Source organism: Uranotaenia lowii, chromosome 2 (genome assembly GCF_029784155.1).
Source record: "Uranotaenia lowii strain MFRU-FL chromosome 2, ASM2978415v1, whole genome shotgun sequence".
NCBI lineage: Eukaryota > Metazoa > Arthropoda > Insecta > Diptera > Culicidae > Uranotaenia > Uranotaenia lowii.
This window is the reverse complement of record NC_073692.1, coordinates 99056688-99082251: the sequence shown is the minus strand read 5'-3', so window position 1 is coordinate 99082251 and position 25564 is coordinate 99056688. Positions and strand designations below refer to the sequence as shown.

The 25564-nt window shown below is 34.2% G+C and overlaps 1 protein-coding gene across 1 annotated transcript in view; it reads right to left on the bottom strand.

Annotated features, from left to right (window-relative positions):
* LOC129748957 (leucine-rich repeat and calponin homology domain-containing protein-like) overlaps positions 1-25564 on the bottom strand; it is a 251289-nt gene that overhangs the window by 13690 nt on the left and 212035 nt on the right.

Here is a 25564-nt window from a genome sequence, read left to right as displayed (position 1 = left end):
ATTGAAAACGATTCTTTGGGTGGATATTTAAATTGGGATAAACTTCAGATTTCAAGTATATTTTCCTAATTTTTTTGTTTGTAAAACTACTACTTCTACTCTTAAAAAATTTACGAAAAATCTTCGAAGTGTGTGTTCTCGAAAGTAGCGTTCAGATGAGATTATTATTATTATTATTATTAATTTTTGGATGAATTTTTTTAACACATGAAACACAATTTATAGATTCAAAGTAAAAATAAAAAATATGAAAAAGAAATTCTTCCAAAAAAAAAAATACAGAATAAGATATCTCTGTTTAAATTCCCAATTTGACATCTGGTTTAAAATTCACAGCTCAGAAGTCAAATTCATGAAAAATTGAACTCTTAAACAAAGGACGAATTAGGGTGAAAAAATTGATAATGCCTTTGAAACATATATGTTCAGAAGGGTGGAATGGTTGTATGGAAAAAATTTCATGATTGTATTTTGAAAATCGACCATATACCTACATTTGGTAGATTGGCTCAAAAAACTGCCCTGTACAGGATTTGAACTAAATCGGACTTGATTTAGCGCTCAAAGTATCGTTTTTTAATGAACATATGGTAGGTTTTTGAAATTCGACATGGTCCTTTTCGGTGCCACCATATAAGTATAACGATTCTAAAAAAATAACCCAAACATTTCCAAGGAATTCATAAGTAAGTTAAATTTAAATTCACTTCCGAAATTCAAAAATGATATTTTCACTTTGAATTCTAAAGTTCGCAAATAAATGCAGATTCTCCATATAATAAAAAATGTTTTTTAGATAAAAATACTGTTTTTGAATATTAGGGGAGATGAGGGCATAACAAGCACCCAGGGCATAATAAGCCCTCCTTTTTTCTACAAAAGTACGTATTTTCTTAAACAAATTTTCTTAAGGACTTGTTTCATACTACCTATAGTATTAATTTTTCACCAAAAAAGAAATACCCTTTTCATCTTTACAGAAATATTAAATAATAACCAGCTAGGTTCTCAAGTGATGAAAATATTATAATTTTTGAGCACCACCAAATAAGCTTTTATGACCTTTAAATCATCTTGATCTGAAATGTATGCACTGCAACATGATCTACACATTGTTTCTAAATTTTCAGAATCATAAAATTTTTGATTTTTCACTTTAATCAATTTTAAAACGCGTTTTTACTTTAATTTGTTCACTAGAGGCGAACAGAGCACTTTCAATGAAGGCATATTGAGCATTTTCTGCCGGAGAATCTAGCAGCGAATTCAACTCGATGAAGTCAACTGAATAATAGAGCTACAGCTTAACTTGTATCGTCTGACCATTTGGCCTATTGGTTAGATGTCGGAGAGATAATCAGTAGACTCGAGTTCGATTCCTGTCCGAGGGGATTTTTTTTGCACATACCATTCATGATTGATTTTTTTTATTGTTACATTATACGGCTAATAGCATCAAAGCATCATCCGTCAAACAAAACACCAGAAACATAATGTATGAACATGTGTTAATTCTTCGAATTCTACAAACAGACCTAGATTATTTTGTTTTTGCTTTGTTTGATGAATCTACGCCTCACCGTTTAGTGCAATCATGATCATCTATATATATAAAAATGAATGTTTGTCTGTCTGTCTGTTCCCTATAGACTCGGAAACTACTGAACCGATCATCGTCAAAACTGGCATCTGAGGGTTTTTGAGGCCGGGGATGGTTTCTGTAATAGTCAAAACTCCATCCGACTTAAGGAAGGAGAGGCTTCCATACAAAATTTGTAGTTTTTCGAAACAAATTAAAGTCATGACATCCATTTTCTTGAGATTTTTTTTCCTTTGGGCGGTTTGTTTTTCGTCTCTATGGTCGAGGCGTCGCAAGCCAACGTCGCAAAAGGATAGTAACCCAGGCATAGCATACTGATCAGCAGGAATATTTTGGCGCGTATTTCTCAACCAAGCATATTTTCTTTGAGGGTTTTGTTTTTCGTCTCCATGGGCGAGCAAACGTCGTCGCAAGAGGATAGTAACCAAAGCACACTGTGCATCGATTGCTGGAAAATTTAACAATAAGGCGCCTGTTTCTCAAACACGTGGGGCGATATGCAACTTAGATGTTTTTTTTCTTGCTTATTTGATTTGTACACAGCACGTGGTATAAAATGACGCCTAGATGTGACACGGATTGGAATTTTATCAATCGAATCAAAACCAATTGAAAGATTTGCATAAATACTTCCATATTTAGTTCGTGTTAATGTAGGTAGCAGTCGACTTTTCATTCAAGGAACATTAGAACATGTTCAAACGTTCAACTTTTTCTGTTTAAAAAATTAAAAAAAATGTTTTCTTCTAGAAATTGTTACTTCGGCCCAAATACACAACTGAAACGAATTTAGAAATGAAAATGGGAGCTTTTTATTTTAAATAATTCTGAAAAAAACATCGTACTTTTTGCTTACATACCAATTCAAGTACGTACTTAACATGAAAAGTGTTTTTGTGTTACATGGCTGCATAAAAGAGACTTTTGATCCGCTTCGTTTTTGAAAAGCGAGACTTTAGAACTGATATTCAACTGGACGCAAAATTTTTAAGAGAAATATTTAGTTTACCCTTAAAGTGTTAAAAACAATATTCCCTTCTGTCAACTTACACGATGGGGCAAGGGCAAACGTCGAACTTTTGAGAAATTCATCTTCAAAATGATTCAATATGTTGGAAAGGCCAGAAGGGGTATTCCGAATGTTGAAACTGCAGCGGATATTGAAAATTCTTAAAAGTCTTTGTAAATGAAGGTCATTACCTTTGAACAGCATTCGTTAAAAGTTGAGTAACAAACATAAATTTATACAGCAGGAATACTGCAGATATATCAGTGAAACTTGATAGAACAAAAAACAGGAATTCGTTTAGATCCATTTTAAAGCCATTACTCTGATGCATCTGTAAATAAGCTTTGCATTGACACTTGCCCCAATAAACAAATGTAAACTTAGAAATTTGTTTTTGCCAACATTTTTTAATATTTGTCTTTCAAAGAGAAAATAAAAGAAAAACGCTGAGAACTTATTTAGTAATGCAACTGATATTTTTTTAAATATTTATATGGTTACCGTAGTAAATTTATTTAGAAAAAATGAAATTTGCACTGTATTTAATACAAAAATAATTTAATATATTTTTCATTACCATGATAAATGCTGTTTGGGTATCGAGCCGGTTAAATTTGCCTACCTTCTTCAAGCAGTAGGGGACAAAATTGAAAAAGATGGGAGAGCTCCCATGTAAATTTAAGATAAAGATCTTTTCAAAGGAGGGCCATATTTAAAAAGGTCTTTTTGGGTACAAAGTACAAATTTCAGATCTTGAAAAACGAGTTCAGAGATCAAGTTTCAGTAAATAATATATACCATCTTTGAATTGCAATTCAGAACTGCAGCTGCAGCTCTCATTTCAAAGTTGTTGGTTCTGAAGTATGATGAGGTTTGATTTAAAAATATGCTCTCTAAAATCTAAATTTGAATAAATTTTTACAAATTACATTTATTTCTGGAAGGTGTAGCAAAGCACAACGGGTCAGCTAGTAAATGATAAATGAAGAAAAAAAAAATCCCCTCCACCAGGAATCGAACTCGAGCCTACTGATTATCTCTCCGACATCTAACCAATAGGCCAAATCGTCAGACGATACAAGTTGAGCTGTAGCTCTATTACTCAATTGACTTCATCGAGTCGAATTCGCTGCTAGATTCCCCGGCAGAAAACGCTCATTATGCCTTCATTAATGGTGCTCATACTGCCTCGGGGGGTTTCTCATTATGCCTCTACAGTGACTGGTTTTCAGCTTTCGGCAAAATTTTTTAAAATGCATTTTTAAACGTTTTTATCTACTTTTTCAAGTTTCATCCAATTAGACAATAGACTATTTGAGTGTCGGAACACGAAACAATGATGTAATTCACATATTACAGCTGTTCTCTATGGTTAAATAAGCATTTTCCTTAAGGTGCCCATTATGCCCTCATCTCCCCTACACATTGTTTCTCAATTTTCAGCATCATAAAATTTTTGATTTTTCACTTTAATCAATTTTAAAACGCGTTTTTACTTTAATTTGTTCACTGGATGCGAACAGAGCACTATCAATGAAGGCATAATGAGCGTTTTATACCGGGGAATCTAGCAGCGAATTCAACTCGATGAAGTCAACTGAATAATAGAGCTACAGCTTGACTTGTTTCGTCTGTCGATTTGGCCTATTGGTAAGGTGTCGGAGAGGTAATCAGTAGACTCGAGTTCGATTCCTGTTCGAGGGGATTTTTTTTGCACATACCATTCATGATTGATTTTTTTTATTGTTACATTATACGGCTAATAGCATCAAAGCATCATCCGTCAAACAAAACACATGAAACATAATGAATTCTACAAACAGACCTAGATTATTTTGTTATTGCTTTATTTGATGAATTTACGCCTCACCGTTTAGTGCAATCATGATCATGAATGATAAATGAAAAAAAACACCTCCACCAGGAACCGAACTCGAGCCCACTGATTACCTCTCCGACATCTAACCAATAGGTCAAATCGTCAGACGATACAAGTTAAGCTGTAGCTTTATTACTCAGTTGACTTCATCGAGTCGAATTCGCTGCTAGATTCCCCGGCAGAAATCGCTCATTATGCCTTCATTAATGGTGCTCATACTGCCTCGGAGGGTTTCTCATTATGCCTCTACAGTGGCTGGTTTTCAACTTTCGGAAAAAAATTTTAAAATGCATTTTTAAACGTTTTTATCTACTTTTTCAAGTTTCATCCAATTAGGCAATAGACTATTTGAATGTCTGAACACGAAAAAATGCTGTAATTCACATATTACAGCTGTTCTCTATTGTTAAATAAGCATTTTCCTTAAGGTGGCCATTATGCCCTCATCTCCCCTACCCAAATAAGCCAAATTTAATTCAATTTGGTCGATGAGTTCTCAAGTTATGGAATAAAATTGTATAAGAAGGCCCTTCCTCTCTCTCTCTCTCTCTCTCTCTCTCGCTCTCTCTCTCTCTCTCTCTCTCTCTCTCTCTCTCTCTCTCTCTCTCTCTCTCTCTCTCTCTCTCTCTCTCTCTCTCTCTCTCTCTCTCTCTCTCTCTATTACCCCGCTATAAGAAGCGGGGGGTTCGTATCCAAAACTCTTCCATGCGAAAATTTATTCCACTCTTTTGATCAGTTCTCGAGTTCTGCAAAAACATGTATAAGAACCGACTTCACTCCTATTTATCTCCCCACTGGAAGGAGGGAGAAGTCTCTAAAAGTCATAGAAACATTTGTTTTCACACATATAGTTTTTCATGCCATATTTGCTTTATAAGTTCTCGAGTTATGCAAAAAAATTGAAAGATGCCCCCTCCCTCTTCCTATCTCCTCTATAAAAATGGGAGTTGTCTCGAATAGCGTTAGAAACCCTTGAAAAACAAATTTAGTTCTATTTCCTCGATTGGTTCTCGAGTTATGCACTCTTCTACCTATCTCACGACAGTAAGCAGGAAGACTTCCCAAATAATCATCGGAACATTTTTCTTATAATAAGACCCAAATAAGACCGAAACAAACATCAAATTCTTCTTTCGTCACCAAACCCCCCCTTCGCGTCTTCGATTTTTCCGAGAAGCCCGAAGGGGGAATAAATAAAGTTTAATGTATTTTTTTAATTGAAAGTGGAAGATGAGAATTGTATCATCTTTTGTATTCGAGATTTTTAAAATTTTTGATCTAAAATAATTCCAGTTTTCGAGTTTGTGAAATGCTCGTTGTATGCAATTTTTTTTGCGTGCCAGTTTTGTTCAATTATTGGAAAATTGTATTTTTCATCATCGATTCCATCACGTAACACATGCTAGTTTTGTCGCGTTTTTTGAGTTACCTATTGATAAAATAAAAAAAAAAATCTATACAAACTGTGTGTTTAAAATTAAGCGATTCGATATGAAAATTTGCACTAAGGATTGTGTAAGCCAAACAATTGATCTACCGTATTTAATTCCAGTAGACAGCTGTGAAAATGGGTCGTTCAAACACACATTTTCCGATATTCTTGTAAAAAAAATGTGAAATTTGCAAAAAGAATTTTCGTGGGAAGGTATATGACCTAGCTAAAAATTTGGTTCTGGTTCTGAGGGACATTCAATAATCTGTTTTTATCGCACACAAGATCTTGGATTTCTGATTCAGGACTTCTGAAAGGCTAATATACAATTTTACGATGGAACATGAAAAAAATACGCCTAGTTAATATAGGTTTGCACACATTTTGATCCAGGTACCATTCTGAAGCATTTAGATATGTGTGTCCTATTTTCTAATTGGCAGCAATAAAACAACTCGACTCTTAACTTCCTAAGCATCAAAAGAAAATTAGACTTCCTGCAGCGAATGCCAGCCGGATCATAAGCACAAGCTTGGGAAAAAGTCATCAATTTTAGTTCAAAAGCAACTCATTTTATAGACATTTATTTTTCCATCCACTTGAATGTCCAACCAGAAACGCTTCCAATTTTGCAACCCCGCAACATTAGTCGATTTTATTACACACCGGAGTGGTGCTTCTGTGTTGACCGACTATAAATGCCATAAATTTTAGAGTGTTTGAAGATTGGTACAATTGGTAGCGCGGAAATGGAAATAAAGCATTTGTATTGACCCCGAGATTCGTCAAGCAGCGCTAACCTTGGTAGCAATCGACGTTCAATGTCGTTGTAGCCTCAGTTTTTTTTGCGCTTAGTAAAGTTGGGAAAATGTTGTTTTGATTGTGCGCCGAACTTGTTGTCACGGTCAAATAGCGAATCGATTGCCGAAAATAACAGTCACATCGGAATTTGCATTAAAAAACAGTGCTTTGATTGAATCTGAAATGGTCACCACCCCCACACCTTGGGCAGCGGCAATAATGACGACAAGCTGTCATCAGAATGCAATCTAGGACAAAATGGTCTCATGAGCAATACCCAAGGTTGTGGGCCTCGCTCTAGGATCGCAGTTGGGCTTTTTTTCCATCAACCTCAATTTCGAGGATAAATTATGCTTCACCCACCTGAATCCGAGAGTCTCGACACAGCAGTGGCGCCCACTCAAAACTTTCGCGAAATAAAAAAAACTGTAAAAAGAACCCCGAAGCCACAAGATTGCCAATATCTATGAGACTGACTGAAGAGACTGGCATTTTATTTATTCCCTCCGGAGGACTGATTTCGGCCATCAAAGAACCTGTTTGGGCACATGGGCAAAACTGACGATTAATTTTACTACTCAGCAGGGCTAAATGGATACTTAGGGTACCAACTACTATGGGATCCAAAACCAGTTTGACCGGTAAAATTATATTATGTGTACCTGTACCGTACCTACATAGTTGGGTTGCAGTTGAACAGGCAAAGCGAGTAGGAAGATGCAAACGAGGGGGAAGTCGTTGCAATCAATGAAACCGAACGATAGGTAGTGGTCGGTGGTTTTTCATTCATAATTTGCCCCAAACCCACACGTGAGTTTGTACGCTATTTTATGAATTAGGATTTATGAGACCTAACATTGCAGTGATTTTTATGAGACGGTTATGAAATGTGTCTATGGAAATAACAGTTTGTTCAACGAACCTATATATTTTGATAGGAAAAATTATAACGACAATCATAAAATTACAAGTTGAGAACAACACAGTTGAACAATTGTTCCGTTTCCTTCTCATCCATTTCCTTTTTTGTCACCCCCCATTTCGAAAAAAAACCCGAAGGGAGGAATAAATACAGTTTGAAGTATTTTATGAAAATTTCGTAAACTGTATCAAATATCCGAAAGATTACAAAAGCAAAAAAGGGCTTGTGATATAGCTCAGTTGGCAAGTCTGTTGTCTCCTGAGCCGATGTCCGCGAGTTCGAGCCCAAGAGTAAACATCGAACACAGTTGCACCGGATAGTTTTTCAATAACTGTCCGCCAACTGCAACGTTGATAAAGTCGCGAATGCCATAAAGATGGTAAAACGACTATAATCGAAACAAAAAAAAATAAAGCAAAAAAAAAACAAATTGCGGAGGATAAGAGCTTTATCACCTTTTGTATGCTTGATTTTATTGAATTTTTTTATAAAAAAAATAACAAAAAATTTGTGCAATGATATAGTATGCAATTTACTGTATGCAAATCTCAAATGATCATACAAACGTTTCTAGCACCCAAATAACCTCCCATGTTAAATTTGATTCCATTTGCTTGATTAGTTCTCAAGTTATACAATTTTTTTTAAAGGAGTCCACCTCTCCCTTTTCTATCACCCCACTGAGAGGATGGATGAATATCAAATATTCATTTAAACATTTCTTGTACTCAAGGCCGGAATTAGGGGGGGGGGGGGGGGGGCAAAAAGGGGAAATACTAAAAAAGAAATCAAATTAGAAAATCGGAATAAAAACTTGAAATATAACAACTAAAGGGGCCCCGTCAAATAATATCTAGAACAGTTTTTCTCTAACAAAAGTTAAAGGCCCCCTAGAGTAAGCAGTGTAGGACCCGCATTTTGCAAGCTAATAATATCAAAAGCTTGATATTTAATTTTAAAATTCTCAACCCAGAGTCTGGACAAAAATAATGTGCTCCAAACGGGGTCGTTATTCGAAAAAAAAAATTAAGAAGAAAATTATGAAAAATCACCTCAATGTTTATTTTTTTTTTAAATCGAAACATGTCAGCCCGGATATTCAGTACAGATAACGAAGAGTAAATAAAAATATCTCTTCATTTTCATTACATACAAACTTCTTGCACAATAACAGTGTTTATTAATATGTTAACTTTCCAAGTAATAATTACTACGCTAAGAGAAGCTCTAAAGCTATTGTTGAATACCATTTTGACAAGTCGTTAGTGCTTATGGTTTCTTGAGTTAATTTTTGAACATTTTTTACCCGGAATTTTAAAAATGTGCAACTTATGAATATATTCAAGTTTACTTAATTAAACTTAAAGTCTTTATAATAAACATTTCAGAATTTTACTCGGGCAATATCCGGGTTAATACTGAGTATTATTATAATTTTTCACACCATTATTATTGAAATTTCCGTTGGTTTATAAATTGTAAACCCTTATTCTGTGTTTTATTATTTAATCTCTATTCTGATTTTTTTTCAATCGATGATTTTTGCACTTATACCCCTTTGGCTTTGAAGGTATCGAATGAAACTTTTGTCACATTTATAAACATCTTATGAAAAGGTTTTGTATTTGTATTTCAAAGATATTAAATTAAAAAAACATATTTGATGCAATTCCTGCTTTGTCTCTGATTGTAACTTTCAATTTAATTTTTTAAATTTAATTTGTATTTTGTTTCTCAAATCTTGATTTGAAATTATGATTTGGATTTGAGACACTGAGTTGTGGTTCTGAATATAACCTGATTTTAAGTGTTTAATTCTTGAACTCTCATATTTATCTTCATGGAATTTGAATTAAATTATTTTGTTTAATTTTTTTGAATTTTGTATGCCATGATTCAAATCTTCATGATATTTCCCAATTGTCATTAGGTAAATATTCCTTGATGAATCACAAACCAGACGATTAATAATGAAATGAAAAACATATAAAATATCTATCCGGTCATTTTTCTAAATCAGAGAATTTTAGTTTGTGATAAGGGCATTAAAAAAAATGAGAATTAAATTTTGCTTTTTGCAGCTCAAATTAAAGCTTTGATTTTTAAGAAATTTCTAAACTCTTCCGCAATGTCCGCACGTGATTAATTAACAATTTTTATATGAAGATACAAGAAACTATCTTCTATGCAGATAAAATGGCTATTTTTAGACAGTATACTGAACTCATCTCTAGTCCCTTTACACGTTTAAAATGTTTTGTATTCTCTGGGATTGCATTTGAAAAAAAACAAAAACAAATCATAGGGGCCTCCCGAGAAAAATTGCCCCGGGCCCCCCGATGGGTCCCCCCGTACTTAAATACACTCCCATGGCAAATTTGGTACCATTTGCTTGATCGGTTCTCGAATTATGCAAAAATTTGTCATTTGTTCGGCATTGTATCATTGGCTCCTTCTTCCCTCTCTTCTCTCCCCACTTCCTCATTCAAAAAAAAATTGTTCTTCTATCTCCCTACTGTAAGGAAGAAAGGGTCTCAAACCATCAAAGAAATATTACTTGTTCTTAAATATGCTTCCATGCCACATGTGATTCCATTTTCTCTATTTTTAAATGAGAAATTATAAAAATTGAAATGGTGACCCATCTTTCTCTCAAAATCTCAGGTCTCAAAATATCAAAGTAACATTTCTTCAACATTTCCTCGATCCGCGTTTGAATTATTCGAGGAATTGTACGGGGTAACCCCCACTTCCCTTCCTATCACTCTATCGGAAGAAGGAAAGGGAATTTTGAATTATTAAAAATTGTATGAGTGAACCCTTAGGCCTTCTAATCTTTCTCTTGGATCAGGGGTATCAAATCATCAGAGAAACTTTTCTCGTACTCTAATACCCTTCTCTCATGCTAATAATTGGCATGTAAATAAAATCACAAATCACAACTCGTTCTGAATCCCATGAAACCAATTTGAATGTTTGTAAGGCATCCTAAAGACAATTTTGCACTGAGTAGGTTAATTCATGTGTAACTAGGTTGGTCCTGAAATGATTAAAAAAAACCAAAGAAAAGGAAAAAAAATAGATTTAAATGGGAAAACAAACACTTTTGAAAAAAAAAAATAACAAACATGAGAAAAAATCATTGAAGAAAAAATGACAAAGCGACAAAAATGTCAAACTTCTAAAGCTTAGTTCTTTTAGAAATGGGACAGTTACGAATGTGTATCTCAAAAACCATTCGTTTGATCGAAAAACTTCCTATGAAGGAATAAAGTTAATTTTTTGATAATTCATGAAAAAATTAGAAAAATTACTTATCGTTTTTTGTAAGAAAAATGTCTACTTTATTCAGGTACCTCCTATCGTTCGACGCACACTCTTTTTTTTGGTCATTGGTTTTTCAATCTTATACTTCGTCAAATCTATATTTTACGTGTCTACATCCTCCTCCTTCAATTTATGCTACGTTTGGGTCAAATACTGAGCGCAATTAAGTGGAAACAGCTGTTTCGAAATTAACAAAACTCGATGAGTCACTTTAAAGCGTTTTAATGGAATTTTTGCTGGCAAATTCTGACAATAACTAAGTTAAGGCTTTAAAAACAGCGAAAACCAAAATTCTCGTTTTGAAAATTGTTGTTTTTTCCACAAGAGCAGAATCTTGGCAAATCTTTTAATTTTATACGAAACAACCAGCTTCTATATGCTAAGGACCTTGCCACTAGCAGAGATGGTATAGGATTCAAACGCTGAAATTTGTTTGAAATAGGGGTTTTCATATTTAAGTTTTGTCGTTCGTCAGAAATCATCTGTCTCATAGCCTCGGTACAGGCTATTCAGCTTACGGGCTTTGGAACTAGCAAAAATTGTTGTTTGAGGTTAGGTTTGAATGAATCATAACTAGGCAGGCAACACTTTCAGCTTATCGGAGAAACTTTTTTGGACATTTCAGCGATCTACACTTGTTGTTTCGCTCATTCAAAATAAAAAATGCTGGTATGAGACTTGATTTCCCTGATGACCCTTAACCTCAGTTGCCGATCATTTGCTTTATTCCAATGCTTGATTTGAACTTTTTTGACAGTGTTTGCATACTTTTCCACCACTCACTCATAGTAGTTCTTCTAATAATAAACGGTTTTGTCATCTATCAATTTGATAATGACGAATTTTGAAGGAAACTGCGCAATTTTTTTTCTTTTTTTCTTGCATCGTAGATATCTCAAAAACAAATGAATTATAAATTTTGGGAAAAAATAGTTCTGATAGTACTTTTCACAGGCAGCAAAATGCTTTCAAAATTTTAAACGTCCGATTGCTAATAAATGAGCTATTAGCAAAAGAAAGTGTTCCATTTCTAAAAAAAACTAAGCTTGTTTGTCATAGGTTTGTAATTTTTGTTCATTTTTGTCAGTTCTAAATTTTTGCTATTTTCGTCCTTTGTGTAATTTTTGTTAAAAATGCGGTGTAATTTGAGAATCAAATTTTATTTCATTCTTGTCTTTAGATTTTTTCTAAATCATTTTAGGACCTCCCTAGTTAGAAAATAAATGGATCTCTTTAATCGAAAACACCAAGATGGCTTATAAACATTCAAATTGATCTTATTGGGATGTGGAATGAGTTGTGATTTTACAAACTAATTCTCAGACCTTCCATAGAAATCCATCGATTTTACCAAATCGATTTTCGGTCAAAATTACACCAGATCTTAATAATCTATGCATTTTTTGAGCCATTGGCTTGAGAGAAAAAACAAACCATTTCCCCGAATTTTAGCACCCTTAAATCTAATTCGATTGAGCTGAAATTTTGCACATGTCAGTTTTTTTATTCAATCTACAAAATGTATAATGGTCCGTTTTCGAATCCATTTTCGCTGCCACTCATAAGTATTGGCCAAACACATTTTTGTAGACAGTTTTCCAATTCTAAACATTTTCAAAAAAAGAGAAAAAAATTTAAAAAAAAAATTTCTGGAAATACGCTCACTGTTAGTCTTTATAAGCAGTGTATTCGAAAAAAAAATGCAACACTATGTTTTTCGAATAACTTTTGAATTCATTGATGGAAATTGATGAAAATTTCAGTGAAGCTACATAGTAATGTAATATGTATGTGTGAAAAATTTGAGAGGTTTTTGAGATAGCGAAACTTTTTAACAACATTTTTTGGGCAGGATCGAAACAAATTCAGGAAGAGTTTGGGAAACCCAAAAACAGCTGGAAATCAGCTATTCGACCAAAGCTCATATGGTTAATCGTTTAAGGAGCCCTAGCAGATCTAATAGTGAGCTAAAATTTGAATAAAATTAAAAAAGATTGATGCCATGAAGTTAGGAATGTGAGAGGTTTTATCATGTGCAATTCGAAAACATCAATGGGCAAAGTAATAAAAAAGGTAAAGTTTCCCGACTGTTCATCTAGATCTAGCTGACTAACAAACAGGCCTGATTTCAATTCTAGAAGGTAGAAAAGCTGCCCACCGGAAAAATAAACAAAATACGGTGGTCAAACCGTGCGCAAAATATTTGGACCGTTAGTGAGAAGATATTTGGAAAAAATGGTAATGGACAGGAAAACGAGCTCTTCAGCGGGCATCTGGTAGATTTCAAAGAAGCTTTTTGTTGAAAAACCTTGCCTATATTTTCCGGGGTTAAATAAGAGGAAAAAAATTAAAAATAAATTATGTCCAGTAATCGAGGAGGCGGACGATCTGTGGGAGCTGAAAACAGTCGATGTTTCATAACGAAGAATGGCTAAATGTATAAAGAAGGCTGAATCCAAATGCAACCGTTTTTCCCTGCAAAGCACTTCAACAGGTCCCACAAAGTTTATAATCTGTTTTGGTTAGATCTGGAATCGTACCATTACGCACCTTGTTGGAGTGATAGAAAGTCAAATATGTTGTTTTTGTGCCGAAAGAGGACAATCGGCTAAATTTGTCATAACTTTGACAAAATTCAAAATTTTGAGTTATTATAAAGGATTTTTTTGAGCGAGTTATGCCCAAAAATAAAAGTCGAAAAACTTTTTTATAAGCCATCATAAATACGTCACAATTTCGATCTATGACTTTAAAAGTTATTCACGAAACAAGGTGATGCATTTTTTTTAATTCACTCCATAACTAAAATACGCAGATTCGAAAGGCTTTCGATTAAATATTTTCGGTTTATTTAGCTATTTTTAAGTAATTTTCTAAGTTTTAGGAAAAGAACCTAATTCTAGAGTTGTGTTAAAATTTTACGACGGGGAATAAAAACTAAAGGTAGAAGATTTTTGATTAATTTCGAAGAAATGCAAACGTGCACATCTGCTTTGGGTAATATTGAACGACTAGCCACAACTACAAAGTGTTTATCATTGGGAAAAAATCCATTTTATTCTAAGTAAAGTATTTAATGTAGAATTTCATAGTTAAAAAAAATCATCAGAATCGGATTTCAATCTCTAAATAAAGGGGGTTTAAGCTTCAGTTCAAGTTCAAACTGCTAAATGGTAATTCTTGTATTTTAAAATTTACACCGGCTGACAATGAAGTAGTCTAAAACCAGTTTTGACAAGATATCTTTCACAAATAAGTCTCATAAGTAATGTTTCGGAGCTATAAACTAAAAAATTTATCCTCGCGTAGAAATTTTATTCAAAACTTTAACACAAAAATATGACGCCAGGCAAGGCAATTCAACTTCCATACAGAATCAATATATGTCAGTCAGTCTTCCAAAAGAGTGCTTCAGTCATCTAGACGCGGGTACAGGCATCATTGTTGTTCCATTTATGGAGTTCCAAGCCCATAAAATCTCGGAAAACGAGCGCACGGACTGGAGACTCTGCTGAGCCTGATTTAAGACGAGACTGATGACTGAGATAGACTGGCACGTAGACATGCAAAATATGACACATTATTATATGGATAAGCGCTAAGACAGCGTTCGTGCGTCGTGCGTAAATTTTCAATTACGTGTTAATAATGTTGCACACCTTAATTTCGAGAAGACATTCGTGGTTCTTTTCAGTGTTAACATTAAGGTATGGGAAGAATTTCCTACTGCTTCATGAAGCAAAGTGCAATATTGTGTCAATATCTGCAACAACAAAGATCCTGCAGACTTGCAACGGATGACTGACAACCCATACTCATATACCTTCTCTACTCTAGACTCTAGAGGCTAAATTCGCGATAGCGCTGTTGTCTGGTCTAGCTAGCGTCTAGCTTTATGATGGAACCGGACATGTTTGCGGAAATTAGATTACTTCACTTTGAAAGCTATCTCGCGATTTGATTTCCCAGCGGACTCGTTGCATTGTGGTCGTTCTGTTAACGGGAATCCGGTGCAATTTTTCGCCATTCTTTAGTGTTTTACTGAACCTGTACCCCACAGGTGACTGATGATTCAATTATCTGTCTGTCTATATGGAGCTGATATTTAGTCGTAAAATTTTACTGTTAGTGACAAATAAAAAAAGATGTGCTCTGTACAAATTCTTTCAACAAATATTGACATTAAACACCACCGTTCTGAGCTACAAAAAATACAAATTTATTTACCTCCACAGGTACGCTTGAATTATTAACTGCTTCATGCAAGACAATGGAGCTGGTATGTTTTATTCAAATTCCGTCCCTCCCTGCTTTAGAGCTCGAGCATATATGAAGTCATTCAAGATAGAGAGACATCACAATTCTGCCGGAGATAAGCCGCTTTTTTTCGTTGCTTGGTGGGGAAGAGATCTCGAACACAAGGATGCGATTAAAATGTTAAACATGGGCAATGTATACCGGTGTAGGAGGAAATATATTCAATATTCAATCGACTTTTAAAATTTTCTTAATCGGATGAAAAGTATCTTGGTGTATTTATGAGTCAGTGATATCCAAGAGAATAACGTTTGACGTTGAAATGACACCAGTAGAGCCGAATTGTATGAACCTTAATATACTTAATAGAACCAGGAATTCGATTTCTATTCGCATACTTGTTTATTGACTGAATGGGGTGCTTAGTAGACATCCAAATTTGTTCGGAAAATTAAAAACCTGAGAAATGTTATGCGCTGCAGGCTAAAATTGATCCTAGGACTAGTACAAGACCTTATGCAAAATTTGGGCCAGATTGGATCATGGGATGGGGTCGCTCAACTAGCCTGAAGTTTGTATGGGATTAAATGGCTGTTTGTATGGGACGGCTACTAAAAAAATCATGTCATGTTTTACTTATGACGGTTTTCGAGCACAAACTTCTTCGCTTTGCTTGGATTGGTATATTTCAAACAACCGATACATTCGAAAAGGATGCATTTGATCGTGAAACTGTTACTAGGGTGGTCACAACATTTTCATTTCCAAATTCCCGGTTTATCCCGATTTTTCCGGTAAAAAATTCATGGTTTTAAAGACTTTTAATGCCCATTTTTGTCTTTGCCCCATGTTTTTGAATCTTGGGTTTAGGCATTGTTTATCTTAATTTATCTTTAATGTTTAAATAGGTAAATTTTAGACACTGAAAAACGGTATCACAAAGCTATATTTTTCGATACCTACTGTTTTTTGCCTGCAAAAGTACAGTCGACAATATACTTGATCAGAAATTTTCAGTTATTTTGCATGGTCGTTAACATGTGATTGTTAGTAAAGATGTGCTTCTTAGAGATCAACTTATGGATTTTCAACAGAAATTTGCCGAATTTACATAAATTGTGTGTGCCACTCGTGAATTTTTCAGCACTCAACGTAATTATCCAACTCGGCAAACCCCTTTGGATCAAATTACAAATAGTGCAAAAAACATCAATTTTTGAAACTTGTTGCAATAAATAACTAATAAAAACCATTCACTAAATATTGTTTTTGCATTGTTCTAATTGTGTTTTTGCATAGTTCTAATTGCAGAACTTTAGGATCGTCGATTTTGAATTCTGACTTCAAAAGTTGAAAAAAAATGGACAACAACTCCATAGCCATGATTCCACAGTTTTAGAGAATATTTAACAGCATATCAAAGTTTGAGATACAGCAAAATTTAAATAATTTATTCAATTCAGATTCACCTACTGCTTTTCTTAGATTCAAATTAAGGAATTTAAGTTTCGAAATGAATATTAAAAAAAAAAACAAAATGAATTCAAAATCATGATATTCAAATTGATTATAATAAAATGAGAAGTTTCGCAAAACAATAAAAATTAGAAACATTCATTTTTGCTTTTCATAGCGTAGTAAAATTGTAATTTATAATTTTTCAGTATAAATTGATTGAAACTTGATTTAAACTACCTATAACTATAAAAAAAAACCGAACTTCAGAAGCCCTGAATTTTAAGTTCAAGGTAAAATTTAGATGTATTATTGAAATTTCAAATTTCGAAAGAAATTTAAAAAGAAACCATGTAATTTTTTCTAGCAGCCATAAAAAATTTAAAGAAAATATTTCTAAGTCCTCTATAGCAGACGACCTCATATATGGTCATTTTTTTAAAATAACTTAAGCATGATTCGGAACTGTAGATCATTAATCAAACTATATTTTTAATTTAAAAAAAAGCTGATTTCATACCTTATTTAAACTATTAAAATTATTGAACAACAGATCTATTTTGTTGCAAAAAAAAACTATGAGTTATAAAGTTATAAAGTACGGATTACAATAAAAACATGATATGATTCCTTTTTTTTTTTTAAATCTGTTAACTTAAAGTTGCTAGAATTTTTTCAGCACGTATCCGGGCAATTTTCTTCAAAATCTGCCAAAATCCGGGCATTTCATATCTAAATGAACGATCAAAATTCCGGGCAATATCCGGGAAAACTTTGTCAAAACCTAGAAATTACTCAACCAAAATCAAGAAAAAAGGACTAAAAAAAATAGTTTTTTCATCCAAATTCATAAACGGATTTTAAAACGTATTTTAGGCTTCGAAAAATCCTTTTATGATTATTTTTGCAAGATCTGCTCAAATTTTTTTGTTTCGGCGGCTTAATAAAAAATTTTACAACACTATTGAGTTTTTTTTTGTTTGATTTGCCTAATAAAGTGAAAAAATTCGGGCAAAATCCGAGCATTTTTCAATGAAATCCTAGCAACCGGGCCGGGTCGGCCGGCCGGCCCAAATTATGTATCAGATATCCGGGCAAACCCGAAAAAACCGGGCAATCTGGCAACCTTATAACTGTATACTGGCAAATCCAGTGATATTGGGTTTTAAAATTCAGAAATTACTAAATTTTAAATAAAAGATTTCCTATCCTTCATTTGATAGAAGATAATAACATTACCTAGCTATAATAGTATCGAAGAAACCATGCTTGGAAAAAAAAATCCACAAGTTTTCAAAATACAATAGAAAAATGTAACTATTTCTGACATCACATGTATGAGCAATCTGTATCAAAGATTCTAATTCTACTGCGATTATTTTTTAATTTATGCTTCGAACTCTCATACTTCACCAGACTTTGATAAATGAACTTAATGGACGCCTCAGTTTTTCAGAAATTTAAACTACTCGCGGTCTTCGAAAAAGTTGATCATTGATTCGAAACCCTCGATTTGAGTATCTTAGTATATATTGGCAACCTTATTCTATCAATATAAACACACCCTCGAAAAAAGCTCCTAAAAGTGTTGTACAGTGTTACTAAAAATTCGTATGGCCATTAGAGGGAATGACTCTGCGTGGTTAAACTCCTCTTTAAATAAACAAAAAAAAATATCATATGACCATTTAGAGTTAATTTTCTCTGGAATTTTCTATTTTTTTTAAATTCTTGTCACGGTTTTCGCACTTTTTGAAAGAAATCTCAACATATTCAAGCTTTCCAAAGTGTAATTCAAAATTTTCGGGATTTTGATCTGTAATCGAAAAAGGAAATTTAAAAAGCACAACTTGAAAAAAAAATAGATCTGGACCCCGTGATGGTTTTTTTTTCCGAACAGTGTCAAATGATAATTATTCAACTCTAAAAAAAACACCGTGCCATGCGTGAAGATAGTTGTCTTGTGTTTAATTCTTGTATTAAATACTATAACTGAGAAATTATAGTATAAGCATCCTTTTTGAAAATTTTAAATTTGCAGCAAAGAGTACATGATTCAAAATTCAACTTAAATTTGCTTGTTTTTATATTATTGATAGTATTTTATAATTGTAATGATGTGCAAAACTTGAACAAATTTCAAGAGATTTTTAAAATTTTTCATCTCATTTTTCGAGGCAGTTTTAAACGCTGGGTTGCGTTCAAATTTGTGAGTTTTTTTTTCAATTTAGAGTGGTAATTGAAGAGAGATCAGAGTAGCTTATAAATTTCAAAACTTAGATATGATATTCTTCTTACACATGTATTTTTGAACTGTTCAATTCTATCTTGGAAATTTAAATTATAATTCTGAATTTTGGGTTGAATCTCTGATCCTCCAAAAACTGGATCTCGATTTCCTTTTGATAATTTTCTCCGGTTTCGGGTCTAAATTTCCGGCTATTTCCCAGTTTGCCCGGTGTGATTTTCAATTCCTGTTTTTCCCCATTTTCCCGGTTTTTTGAAAATCCTGTCAATAAATTCTTCCATTTAAGATATTTGAATTAATAACATTATAACTATTTCTTGAAGAAAGTTTTGGAATATTTGGTATTGAAGATTTTAACTTATTTAACGACTTTATCAAATACTGTAAAAAAAATTCACTTGTGCTTTAAGAAGTATCAAAGATTCCACCTGAAAACGAATACACACAAATAGGATATTTCTTTGAAGAGATCTTCTTTCTTTAACACTACGCGTACATCTTTCTAAGTTATGATGACTAAAAAAAGTTTCCATTCACTTTTCATTTTTATGGATAATATCTGTATTTATTTCAAATATACTCGGTTTTCGTCATTTAAAAAAAATTGAATTGCCCAACAGTGCAGATACGTGCGCTAGAAAAGTATAGGTCAAGATTTAATGATCATCGATTTTTTTTTTTAATTTCATTCTCAAGTTCGACTTTAATCCAATTCGAAGTCAACTTAGCAATTAAAAATTTCTTGGCACCTGTTTCGACATTGAAAAAAAGATTCGTTATCTTCTGAAATCAGTCCTCAAAACATTTTTAATTATTTGATCTGATACCAAATAAGGTTATGAACGAGAATGAAGACGAAAAGATGAACTCATAACTCAAATCAACACTTAAAAGTTTTGAACGGTACTTTAGTTAGCAGTTCCACTGATGAAACAGTTGTAAACTTATTAAGCGACGAAATGAATTCGCCAATCAAAAGTTAGCGGACTGATTACCAACGTTGCCGAAAAAACCATATCTGAAGATCAATTATTGCCAGATTGAATCAGCCTGAATGTATGGTTGAAACGGTTGGTATTGTATCGTTAGGCTCAAACAGTCATGCATTCTTTTGATTCTGACATCACTTTCTGACTGATGTTTACAGGGTTGCTAGCGATTTTTCGTTTTGAAATTCCAAAATTTTTCTCGGTTTTCCCAGGTTATAAATGATGATTGCCCCATTTATTACACTCGTTTTTTTAATATAAAATCATGGTGAATTGAAAAACATCAACGTAAAGGACCTACGATTTCTAACAAATGTATCCCAAAATAAGAAATCATGACTCATAATTCGGCGTCTTTTAACACGTAGTCTTTTCATATCAAATTGACAGGTTTTCAAAATTGTTTATAACAAATCTTACGAAAGTGGCATCTGTTCGTTGTTTTGCTCCACAAAAAAAAAAAAAAAGACATACACCGTCTTAGCCGTTTTAGGTTTTACAGACTGAATAAATGACGTGGACAACTTAAGATTAACATTTAACACCCAGTACCGAGATGGGAATCGAACCCATGCCATCAGTGGACTAGCGATTACCGTCTTACCACGCTAACCACTCGACCACCGAGACGTACTAAAACTACAAGTTCAAAAATTTTGTAAAAATAAGTCCGGTTAAATTGATCTTGAAACTATAATGTCTGTTTCTGCCCCTGTGAAATTTTCTAAAAATTTTATACAATTCTAGACAAATTTTTATAGGTTGTAAAGAAATATGTAAAAAAAATACATCGAAACATAGTATCAAATCAGCTTGTCAACTTGAATGGAGATTTGTCTTACAAAACTTAAATCATCAGATTGCAGAAAAATATTTAGTTGTTTTTAAATTGCGACCCAGAGATGGGTCTTGGCCAGTATAACATTCATACGCCAGGTTGTCTTCTATAGTATAATGTTAATACATGGACCCGGAGAGGCGCAAGATGTGGGTTCAAGTCCTACCGGGAAACAAGGCGAATTTTTTTCGCATGTTTTTCAACATCAATTTTCATCTTATCTAATCCCTGAAATTTCAACTTACACAGTTGGATTCATTTCTCTACAAAAAAAATATTAGTTATTTTCTGAATGAAGTTATATTTTTTTGTACAGATCCAAAAACATGTTTTAGAAAAAAAAATGTTTTTCATTCCAATACAAAATAATGAATAACTAGATAGTAGTGCTCTCAACTAAAATTCATGAAAATATAGAATATCGTGTACAAGACAGGGTTGAACTTTATTCGTTTGAATGTAAAATATTATTTTGTATCAGGGTAAAAACCTTAGATTTCGACAGGAGCTTTTTTGATACAATGTTTACATAAAACATAATATGATAGATAGATTCTAATTCTTCCTACGTTAAACTTTTGCTTAAAGTTCCCTTCGCTGGAATATATTATATTCCAGCGAAGGGAACTTTAAGCAAAAGTTTAACGTAGGAAGAATTAGAATCTAAACACTTGCGATATCATGCTTCGTTCCTCAGGCCAATTCAAACGAAATACACAATAACAACAACATTGCAAAATCTATATCTTTTTCTGGTGAAAAAGAGGTGTAACTCTGCTTAATCAAATATCATTTGACGTCGAAGACTAAAACTGGTACAGTATAACTTGGATAAGCGAGAAACCTCTATAAGTGAGAGAAAACACCAAATCTCAAGCTTTTTAAAGCACAAAACCTCTTTAAGTGAAAGTGTAAAACCTATAAAAGCTGAAGTCGTTTTCCTGACTAGACCAAGGAAATTAGAAAAAAATACCATTTTGTATTGAAGTTTTTATACCAAAAGGATATTGGGTTATCAAAGAGCAAATATCTACACTTCCATATTGAAACTCACTTGAGAAAACTTCGAACTGATGCAGCAACTGGTGTCAGTGAAATTTTATCAAATACACATTGAATAGTTGCATTTCTACATCACTTTAATGCATTTCTTTGTTACTTTTTCTCTAAAGAAAACATGGTTTAGTTAGAAACTTCTTTAGGCGAGAAAAAAAGTTCAGTCTTTTGGACTCTCCCTTATCCAGGTTCGATTGTAGTTAGTTTTGTGTTTAGTTTTGTCGATAAAAGTTTCATTATTTATTTTATAACTTTTGAGTTATGTTTGTAAATGTGGAACACTTGCGTAACGCGAAAAAAGCGGAAGCATCGCAATTAGGTAAAAAAAGCCATTCAAACTTTGTTTGTTTACTGATGAATGAAATAAGCGTTATATCGAGACTCTAAAGTACTCTTAAATTTGAAAATAATTTCAAAAATATTTTTGAAATTCCGTGCAAAAATTTCAAACATGACAGTTTTCCCGGTGAGGTGCCGAAATTCCCGGTTTTTTCCCGGTTTCCCGGTGACATAATGAAATTCTAAAGTTTTTCCCGGTATTCCCGGTTTTCCCGATTCGCTAGCAACCCTGTGTTTATGGCTCACAAAAAGACAACCATATTTATGGATTAATTGAAATGGGCGCATATTTGAACAGGTGTAGTTGCCAACTCAGCAAACATTTTTGTAGCTATATAATTTTATGCTGTTTAGATATACGTTTTACATACAGACATTATAGAATGATCGTATGAAAATTGAAAAAACAGCAAAAGTGGAAGTAATATACATACATAAATTTTATTTCTTTCTAAAGCGACGAAAACTACACCAATTGGGTGCTATGGGAAGAATTCAAAAGGTCGCAAGGTTTTGCTCTCATACCCTTCAAATCGTTGTCAGCAACAATATTTTCCAGTTCTCTCATTGGTCAATATTACTCAATTCCTATCTGATTTTTGGCCATCTGGATGCACTGCAGGTTGCAGAGAGAACATGACGATGATTTTCTCACTTGAAGTTCGCGTGGGAGCTCTCAGAATGTACCAACATGGCGGAGTTTCTGTCATATCCGATTTAAACTGACTTCAGACGACATTTTATGAGATCTTTTCACTATGAAGTTGCATTGCGATTCGCAACACCATTGTAAACGACTTATGTTATCATTTCTGATGATATTTTATGTTTGCTGGGAAGGGTGCAATTTTCCAAATAAGCCAATTACAGAATCAGTAAACAACAACCATTATAGAGTCGCGATTTCTAATAACTACTCAGAAAAGACCTACATGAAGGGATGGACCTTTTTAGTGAGACTGAGGAACTTTCATAGGGCATACAGAAGAAGAAGAAGAGGAACTTTCAGTGAGCAATTGAACAGTGCCAATCTACGATCAATAATGCAAATGGAATGCTGGAAACTCGCAAATCTAATAGACGACTAGCAAACACTTCCTACGACAACGCCCTCAAGTGGACACTTTTTCAAGAAACCGGACATCTATGACAGTCTTGATTGCATCGAAGGTACGAACCAGGCGAAAACTCTTTGTTCCCGAAAGAATTTTTTACTACCTTCTCTACAAGAGCAAATAATCTTCCATCCGCCCAAGTGAAGCACTCTAGCGCTGTTGATTCCATGTCACTGATTAGCATAATGTGCACCATCATGACGAGCGACGGAGACGGAAATGGGCTAGGGATCTTGGTTTGGCAAATGGCCAAAATCAGACCAGTCGACGGAGAGTCATCGTCGTCAGTCAGCCATTCAGTTTCGAATTACGTACATATATGTGAAATGGTGGGTTGACTTGGAGTTTTCTTGTAAGTTTGTGCCGCGCCGACCGGATTCTTTACGGGTCAGGAAACATTGGATCCATTCACCGGGAGAGTAGCTCGTATGTAACTTCTGATGCATGCTAGGGTATAGGTACGTAGTCTGGGTAAAACATTGTACTCTGAAGTGGGTATGTACTTAAAAAACGGAGTAAGATGGTTTACAAGACAGGAATCATTACCCTACTTGTTATGGGGAAGGTAAGTTCCTCAATAACTTTATTTAAATTGACGTGATTTCTATCTGTTCTTAGTTTCTATTCACTTCATGCAGAAAACTTCTTCTAACTGATGCTTTAAGCACATCAACCGAAATCATTACGTACAAAAAAAAATTAGAAAGGCGATTCAGAATATTGGTTCGTCAGTGTCATCCAGAACACGTGGCCAGGCATATTGAAATTTCCTATCGGGCACGTGATCCAGTCAGACAATCTCCGATTTAGCGGCAAGTGCAAACTGAATTTAGCCTAGGATTTAAACTTAAGACCACCGAGCACCATTTGGCTGCTTGGGAGTATACCATCTGTTGAAAGCACCCTCATTTCCACCCTCCCTTTCAAGAAAAACCAACCTTGCGGTTGTCTCGGTTTGGTTTCGAACGGAAATTCGATACAAATCAATCTTTGCGGTATCAAGTCTGGCCAGGCGACCGAGGCGAAGGGGCCCTGAAGGCAAACTTTGGGGGGTTAGAAAAGCCTGTTCTTATTAGCACACAAACTAATCGGCTTTACCGCACCCGACTTTCGGAGTTTATTTATTCGAACATGTTTACTTGTTTTTTTTTCTGTCTTTCACATTTTCTTAGAGAATTTTCCTCCACCTTCTCCGATTGTTTCTTGGCGCAAAGACGAAATGCGAAAATGTTCCACCAAGCTACCGGAGATTTACGATACTGAACTTAACCGGGTGATTTCCATATTCATGGTCAGTGCCTCCCTATTTATGGCTTCCGGCATATAAATCTCTCTGCAGTACATATTTTTTCGTTGTTCTAGAATACACTTTTTAACTGAGTGCCAATGCCCCTGTGGTTTTTCTTATCAGCCCCATAAATGGCTTTCCCCATTTTTCCCCCTTTTCATGAGCATTTTCATGCACACTTACTAGTAAAAAAGGGGAAAATCCATAAATCCCAGCCATCAATTCTTTGAGGCCATAAGCCTGAAGAATCGGAGCCAAACAATATCGATCCAGACAAATGTTCCCCACTTTGGAGACATGGAGATTCGTACAAATATTGGAGAAGATTCCGGGATAAAGTTTTGGCTGAGCCCGGCAGGATTTTAGGTTTTTCATCTAATGGATTCCGGTAAAGTAGTGTTCAAATAACATTTCCGCAACCACGTTGCCCCATATTCAGGAATTTCTGGGAGAGAAATAAATCACCCCATCATCGTAGTGGAGCGGACAGTTTTCCCTAGCTTGTATCGTTATGCGGTAGAATTTTTGTAGTGCTGCTGTTTTGTTTCCCGGAATTCAATTTTCATCCTCTTAACCGTAAATATCTAGCGAGTGTTCTACTCGCTAAGGGGATACGTTTTGAGATGATAAAAGTATGTGCAGTATGTATGTATGTATCCCCCGAAAACTGTTGAACGGAAATGAATATTTTATGAACTGCAAGAATTTTGATTTCTGTTGAATTCCTAGTAAGTAATAGGTATATCTGTTTGGGTTCGCTACAAATGGAGACTGTATGTGATTAATGGGTTGGTGTATCGAATTTGGAGCAGTGGAATCTGTGTTTCCATTTAGTTTGCTACATACTCTAAATAGCTGTGAATTTGACGAATAATATGTGAACTCATCTCATCGACCATGGATTCAAGATGCTGTACAGATTTTCGATCAGAAACATTCTTCAGCAAAGGAAATATTTTTATCGTTTTTACCATCGACCCCACATTGTTCAAAATATATTTTTTTATTA